Raw genomic sequence first — 7,938 nt, 5'->3', positions numbered from 1 at the left:
GAGCTAAAATAAATGTTTCCTCCTGTAAATTGTTTTTGCCAGATATTTTGGTCACAGAGAAAAAAAGCTAGCATATACATCTGTACTTTCTGTATATCTGTACTTTCATTAAAATTTCATAATAAACGGGGAGCTAATACTTATTTAGCACTTAATGTCGGGTTTTCTGGAAGCTTAAGTTGTAGTATCTAATCAAAAGCAACCATTCAATTGACATAGTATCCCATGGGAACATAGTATTCCTTTGGTGTTCACTATGCAGGAAAAATTTTGACAGAGGAAGTTCAAGTAAGTTGTTTAAAATCACTCAATAATTTTTGAAAATGGAGTCAATATTTGAACCCTATGTCCCTAGTTACTGAAAGTATATTTTTAAACAACTATAGTGTGTAATAATTATATTTAGTTTGTTATTATAAAACTGCAATTCAACTTCATAATATGTTTAGGAAATGCATGTATAACTGACGCCTCTTCTTACACATCATAAAAAATACCAATTAACTAATTGAGCTAATATCAAATTTAAAAATTCGGATGACCAATGAATGAACAGTATGTAGAAATGTGGTGTCTGGAGGAAAGTAAGCTGAATAGGCATGTACCTTATGCATTTTAATAAAATATTTTTGAAAAACAGAAACCAAAATACACCTATAAAGTTATTTTATCTTAACAGTTTACATATTCTATAGAACAATTTATCAATTATATAAATGAAATTGTTTTATACTGAAAATAAAGAATAGACATAAAGACCTACTGAACTGAATGTTTTTGATTTAGTTTTTGTTATAAGTGATGACACCTGATGTTGGCCCAATATTCACTGTCTTGAATTTCCTCAGTGTCAGTAAAATATAGTGAATGAATAATCTGAGGCAATTCAGGTAGATACACCAGTGAGGTAGCACCATAAATATGGTCAATTGTATTTAAACAGAAGACCCAATGAACCTTATATATTCAATTGGATCTGAAATACATATTAAAAAAAGACTGAAGTAAAAGGCACTCATAATTGTGAAATATTATTTTTTTGAAAGAGTGGCTTTTCTGAAGTAAAGGGCAAACATTATAAATTGTATATAAATGAGAGAAAATTATATAGCTGATGTTAATATAATATCAATATACTTTAACAATGTTCATTAAAATAAGTAGGAATGTAATTGGGAAAGTGAAAACCCAATTAACCTGCTTAACCTACCTATTGAGACTGTAAGTTGCTAACATATCTTGCATAAAATTCCAGTATCATGGGAATATTTTGTGAATTTAATTGAATTTAAGACAGATTTAAAAGAGAAAGATGCAATTCTACATATAAAAAGTTATGTTAGATTAGAAAGATTAAATATCTCTTGTTATAAACATTTTTACCACATCTCAAAGAAAATATTTTGATCTGTATTTAAAAAGCACTGAAGCTTATACATTAGAAATAAAAAATATTCAAGTACAATGAGTGTTTAGAGCTATGAATATGTAACCTACCATCTTTATCATACTACTTTTGCAAACCAGAACAAATACAATTATTACATTTAAAAGCAATAGAGAATTCCCTGGAAGTATAAATCATACAAAGAGACAGTGAGATGAAAAGCTGAACTTTGGGCCCCTTTACTTTTAAAAGACAAATAATATTAACAATTTATTCTCAGACAAATTGAAAAACAAGTTTGGAGAGAATTGCAAACATTCTCTTGAGGCTGTGTTGGGGATATTTTTATTTTTTCAGATACATTAAAATGGATTGCAATTTCTATTTAAATTCAATATTCAGTTCATTTCAAATTCCCAGCATGAGTTCAGCTACAAATCATAGCATCAATGACTACTTGATATGGTCAAGGACATCATGAAAATGATTGAAAACTGGCAATCTATTCTCTGGTGAAACCATTAATATTGTCTAAAGAGAAATGTTATACACTTAATGTGATATAGGAAGCTGAGCAACACAAATAAAACAAAAATTATAACTTGGGAAACTGTAGAAAAATCATGTAGAAAGATCATGTCTCTGTTATTACTAGTAATTTATCATTATTCATTGGGTTTCAAAATGCATAAGACAATGTGAATTTTCTTCCACTTACTTATCTAACAAGTATTTTTATTTAAATTGTGACTGATTTTTAACAAAAATTATATGCCACAAAAGTATGTCATATACATAGAAGAGTTTATTTTTCCCCTTTCCTTTGTCCATATCATACAATTTCAACATAATGATATGTAATAGAAAACGGTAAGATATCTTCAGATAAAACACAAATTTTAAGAATGCTTACTAAAAACCGAGGTTAAGGAAGCTGGATTTATTCTTTATAACATTTGCATTATTATTAATGATAAATGCAGTTTAAAATTAAATTTACTTAGTTGTATGTTTTAAAATTTAGAAGTATTAAATTTTTCACGTTCTCTGCAGCTTTAATACATTTAATATTATAAATATAATCAAGAACAAGAGAGGTCTATTAATATTTTCATGTTAGCTAACTTAATTTGTTCAAATTAATATTATTTCTAGCTGATATGTTAACAGAGTGAACAACACTTTCTTGTTAAATTGCAATTTTTTAAAATACTGACATTTCTGTTAAATAAGAATGACCCTCCTTGGTTTACAAACGTTAAGCAAAGGAATCTGAACTGAAATTTTTCACAAAGACTTTGAAAATTTTTGTAGATATAGTTAAGTCTGTCTTTACAGAGTAAATAAAATATCTATTTTTCTAGAACACTAAATTTGATTAACCTATTAAATAATAAAACAATTTATTTGAAACTGAATATTCTATTTGTATACAAACACATAGTGTTCAACACCTGTTATCTTGTCCTTTATTTTTTTCTTTTGATAAAAATATATGGATGGAAATTCCCAGAAAGAAAAAAATTTCATTAAATATCTCATAAAATAATGCATGTAAGAATTATTTCTTTCTTTCTAGCACAAATCATTTCCTACAAATACTGTTTTATGAACATTAGTTTTAAATGCAGCATTTATGCCAGAGGCATTATCTACTATCCATCAAGTATTTGAATAATTTCTTACTGAATTATAATCTAGTGAAGCTCTATGAAATGTATTTATCAGACATACTTGCAGAAATTTTATTTTCTATACTTAAAAGTTTATCTTAATGTGTTTTTGAAAGAAAATAAATAAGCTAAAATATCGTGTCAATTAATAAAAATCCATGATATATTGAAATGTTTTTCCCATTCTTTTTTAAAATTAATTTCCTAAGAAACAATTTGATTAGTTTTGAAGGTAAAAGTACAGACTTAAATCTCCAACATTAAATGAGAAATAAAATTTGAAATTTAGATTTAGGATCAAAGATATTGAAGTTAAGTATTTCAGAAGTAGAGACAGATACTCTGACTTAATTATGTGTCTTTTGGATATTGATTTTTGAATTTTAGTAAATATTTATTTAAACAACGTAGTATATATGATGTCAAAGTAAGACTGATACGTTTACTCAGCTATCTTAAAAAGTAATCTGTTAGGAGCTGCTGTAGAGACCAGAGATCAAACTACATGTATCATCTCCAAATTATTTATGTAAAGGTGGAAAAGGAAAAAATGCAAAATCATTAACAAACAAATTAAGAATAAAAACTCATACATAAAAGTTAAAAAAAAATTATGAAATAAATTTCCTATGATTTAATCTCAAAAAGTTTCAATTTAGAAATAATAAATAATATGAAATCTTTAATATGTACCATGTTTCACATGTGTTGATATGAAAAAAAACCTGCCCAGAAAAAAAGAAGATAGGAAGAGTTTTTGTATACTTAGCATTATTCAAGGTAAAAAAGCATCATAACTCTGCCTTAAATTGATAAAAATATCAAATAAGCATAAATGTGTGTTATCTGCAAAAACATAAATAGCTTTTAAGTCAAAAATTCTAATCTTACTATACTTTTTGATGTTTGAACCATGTAAAGTATAAAAGGCTTTGATTTGAGGGTATATATATGGATGGGGAGTTTGAGAAAGAGAATAAAAGGAGAATCCTTATTCTAAAGGAGGACTAGCAGATAGTATACTTAACCGGTAATTTTAGAACAGTGAAGAAAACATTTTTTGTCAGTTGGGGTCAGTAGTCTCATAACATTCCTCTAAGATGAAGAAAGTTCTGAAAGGCATAAACCACTTCATTAATAATATCCTGTAATAGATAGTTACCCAAACTTTAAGAGGATTCTTATGTAATTGGAATTGTACATTATGTTTCACCTTAATATTTAATACATAATAAAAAAATAGAAATTTATATTTGGTAGAGTATTGCTAATTTTAGAAGATTAAAGCCACAAGGTTCTTAATTGAAGTTTGATTACTTCAGTACTATATAAAGTTTTTTTTTTCAGTCATATGCCATGTAGATAATGATTACTGCATTCTCATCAACATATTCTATCCACTGGAATAATGTCCTTTAAGCAAAAATCAGAACTGAGTACTCATAATTTAATGGATGGATTAAAAAATTAGAAGAGTGTGATAATTTCAGCCTAGGTTTGATTAGAGTTTTTCAAGTCATGTTTGTTAAGGTATATTTCACATTCTAAAACATTTGCCTGCTGTAATGTATAGTCCTACGAGTTTTAACAAATGCATTCAGTCATGTGACCGCCACCAAAGTCAATATATAAAGCTTTCCCCTTATAGCACATGGTTTTCTTGTGCCCTCCTATGATCAACACATTCCCTCATCCCTAGCTCACGGTAATTACAGATCTGGTACCTCTTACTTTCTTTGACTTTGGGAAAATTTTCAAACAAATGTCATGATATTATACATGACCATTTGATCTCAAAATCTGTCAGTCAACATACTACACCTGAGATTTACCCAATCTTGTGTCTATAGTTCTTTCCTTATTAGTGCTATTTATAATTTCATAATTTGATTTCCTATTATTTATAAATTCACCAGCTAAAGAGCATTGTATTGTTTCTTATTCTGGTAATTATGAATAAAAATGTATAAAATCCATGTACATTTTTATGTGGGGATAAAATTTACTTCACTGGAGTAAGTACTTATAAGTTGTATTAATGGGTCATGTAATAAGTATATATTCAATTTTAAAGAAACTGCTTAACTGTTTTCTAAGTAATTTATTATAGTTGCAGTTTCTCTGGATCCTTACTAGTACTTGACTTTGTTATGCAATAAATTATTTTCTTGAAATCCTATAAATGTGTATGACATAGTGATTTTAGTTTCTCTTTCCCTAATGTGAAGTAATATAAGCATTAATCACCATAATATTCAAAGTGAAGCTGGAAAATTTTAGATGATACTTCTATATAAAACCAGTTTTCTATTAATAAAAAGAGTAAAATAGATGATGGGCTGTCCATTAGCTATTTATTTCCCAAACAAAAATACTGACCTGTTACTATTATACTTCTCAGTTCTAAGACATTAATTGTAAGACTTCTCAGTTATATTATGCTTTTTAAATATGTTAAAAATACAACCATTTCTTAAGACTTTCTCAGTTCTCACAGAGAAGTATGTTTATGCTATGTCTATCCAAACATAATATTTCATCCGGATTATTGAAAACAATTATCTGGACAGTACCGTTTATTAACACATTTGAGCCATGCCGTGGCCTATATTTCTATAGTTTAAATGACTGTTTTTGTTTTAAATTAGGAGATGATCACTGCTTAATTATTTCATAGTTTCACACTTCACTGAGAGAGAAAGCCAAGTCTTTAAATGTCACAAACATTTAGTATTTAAAAGAAAATCTTAGGAATGGATTTTATATATATTAGATTTTAAAAATATCCTTGAAAAAAGGAATAGCAGAAAATTAAATGGATTAATTAATATAAGCATATAAGGATCTATTTAAGGTTAATACTAGCGTGATTCAAGAAAAAGGAGTTTATTGTAAAAGACATTGGTAAGTGAGTCCATGTCAACTGTACAGAATTAAAAACAGCGCATAATTATTATTATACCAATACTTTGTTATTTTAATAAATAATTAACACTTACCAAGTTTCTAGAACTGTGGTAAGTCTGAAGCTAAAATGCAGGATAGGGCAAAGAACCTTCTCTTCTGCTCTTCTTTCTCTCAGCCTGTGGTCCAGGAGAGTCATACAAATAAAGGGAGTTAACTAGTAAGTGATTTGTGCTGGTGGACTACAGGTGCATATCTAACACCATGGGAACTCAAGCAACCGCCTGCAGAGGAGATAATAGCCAAGCTGGTAACAGAGTAACATTAACTCTGACTAAACAGAACAGGATTAAAATTATTCTAGAAATTCATAGCAAATACATTCAAAGCATTGTTAGAATGCAAAGTGTAAGACTCAGTTAAACTGAGAGAAGATTTGTCATTAATAGAATTAGGAGAATTGTCCAAAAAATTGTATGTAATTATTTTTGAAGTTATGAAAGTATAAGAGGAAGTTATTCTTCCAAAGAAAGTTGCATAGAGAAAAATATATGGACATAACAGTAATAAGATGCAAATAGAGAATAAAAACAAAAATTAGAATGTAAATTATAAATAAATGTGTAATTGTGCATTTTTTGTATATCTGTTATATGATGCATAAGCACATAGATGTTTCATGTATTTGTGAAAACATACATGTGTACAGATATGATATAATGGAAACTATGTAACCATTATAGAATTAATAAATATTGCTATAATATTTTTAAATTATTACATTTTTCCAATAAATTCAATATAAAACTATTATACAGTAATGCATCACTTCTTGTTAGAATAGATTCTGAAACATGAATTGTTAGGAAATTTCATTGTATGAATATCATAGCATTTACCTACACAAACCAAACGGTATAGCCTATTACACAACTAAGCTGTATGTCACCAGCTACTGCTCATAGGTTACACATTTGTACAATATGTTGCTCTACTAAATACTGTAGGCATTTGTAGCACAGTGATTTTGTATATCTAAACAGAAAAGATAAAAATGGAATATGTGAATAGGATACTTGCCATGAATGGAGCTGGAGGGGCCAGAAGTTGCTCTGGGCAAGTCAGTGATTGAATTGATTTTACTGTGAAGGCCAGGAACATCGCTGCATTACCACAGTAGACTATAAACACTGCATGCTTAAACTATACTAAATCTATAATTTTTTTCATTCTTCAATAATAAATGAACTTTAATTTGCCATAATATTTTTAATTTCTAAACTTATTTTTCCTATTTTTTTCATTGTTTTAATTCTTATGAAGTAACATTTTATAACAAAAACACATTGTAGGCAATAGCAATGGTTCGCCTTCCTTATAATCTTATAACACCACCATCATCATAATTTGCTTACTGAAAGAATCATTGCTATGCAATTCATTATTATATTTTTTAATTGACTTGAAGATAATTCAAAGAAAGACTAAGGTACTTCAACAATTTAACTGCTGAAGATTATATTAATTTAAAAAAATTCTTAAAGCTACCATGTCCAAAAAGTAAAAACTTCTCAGGTTAAAAATTATTGAGATTTAAAATCCATTAATATGTACTGAATATATGGAAAGGTAAACACAGAAAACCATGAAGAAATAAAAAATGATAGTCCAAACATTTTTAGTGACCAAATATATTATCTGTAGATTTCTAACATATTCTTTAGATATCTTCACATCTCTATAACTTTAGTTCCATTTTATAAACTATTTTTTTATGTTTAAAACTTTCATCAACTATTTTCCTACTGTTGTACTTAAAAGATTTCATAGGCTCTCTCTATATACTCCAGTATGACAATGTTGCAACAGGATTCATATTTTAGTTTCCAAATGCTTAGAAAGTGTTATTCAACTTGATGTGTCTGTTCAAGAACTAATTGAAATCAGTTCTTTCACTTTTAGTCTTCCACACTA

The sequence above is a fragment of the Spermophilus citellus genome (genome assembly GCF_964194105.1).
Source record: "Spermophilus citellus genome assembly, chromosome: 1".
In the NCBI taxonomy this organism is placed as follows: Eukaryota; Metazoa; Chordata; class Mammalia; order Rodentia; family Sciuridae; genus Spermophilus; species Spermophilus citellus.
The sequence above is the reverse complement of the archived record's forward strand: the minus strand, read 5'-3'. Positions refer to the sequence as shown.